The 649-nt window shown below is 34.7% G+C and overlaps 1 long non-coding RNA gene across 1 annotated transcript; it reads right to left on the reverse strand.

The window, feature by feature from the left end:
- Positions 1-174: 174 nt before the first annotated feature.
- LOC105462170 lies at positions 175-649 on the reverse strand. Its single transcript, XR_976021.1, has 2 exons — positions 590-649; positions 175-460 (listed from the first exon to the last, which is right to left on the reverse strand). It is a non-coding gene; the product is annotated as an uncharacterized LOC105462170 (long non-coding RNA).

Genomic DNA, 649 nt, shown 5'->3' on the forward strand with positions numbered 1-649 from the left:
TAAACAATTATTCATTTAAAGTTGTAAGATAAAGAAAAATAGTAGAAAAATCTGATAATATAGGAACTCATATAAATTTTAAATTATGTTATTGAAAGAACTATCACATCAAATAGAATTAAAGGATAACATAATACATGCAAACATAATCCCTTGATGTGTGTACGAACGTACTTATCTGAGGAGTTTTCTTTATCGTTTTTGTTTTGTATGCTGGAGAGGCTTTTGTCGATTTAGCTGCTTTTGTAGGTACCGACACAGGTGCGGGAGCAAGTTTTGAAACTTCAGGAAGTGTAGGTGCAGGAGCAGGTGGTTCTTGTGCCGGCTGTTTTTTCGACGTGCCAGGTTCGTGTTTCTTTGTCGCAGGTTCTTGTACCGATTTCTTTGCCACTGGTTCCTGTACTGTCTTTTTTATTGGTGTAGCTTTTCTGTTATACTTCTTTGCAGATCCCACAGATCCCTGTAATGTCCAATAAATAAATCTTTGTTAAAAAAATTTACCAGCTCAAGTGAGTGAAGACAATTAAAAATTAATACATCATGGCGATATTTTACAATAAATGAAAAAATATGAAAGCCGAAAACATACTCGTAATCTTTTAGCATCTCGAATAACCTCCTTTTCAGGATCATTAAGCCCAAGAGGTTC

The sequence above is a fragment of the Wasmannia auropunctata genome, unplaced genomic scaffold (assembly GCF_000956235.1).
Source record: "Wasmannia auropunctata unplaced genomic scaffold, wasmannia.A_1.0 LD269129.1, whole genome shotgun sequence".
In the NCBI taxonomy this organism is placed as follows: domain Eukaryota; kingdom Metazoa; phylum Arthropoda; class Insecta; order Hymenoptera; family Formicidae; genus Wasmannia; species Wasmannia auropunctata.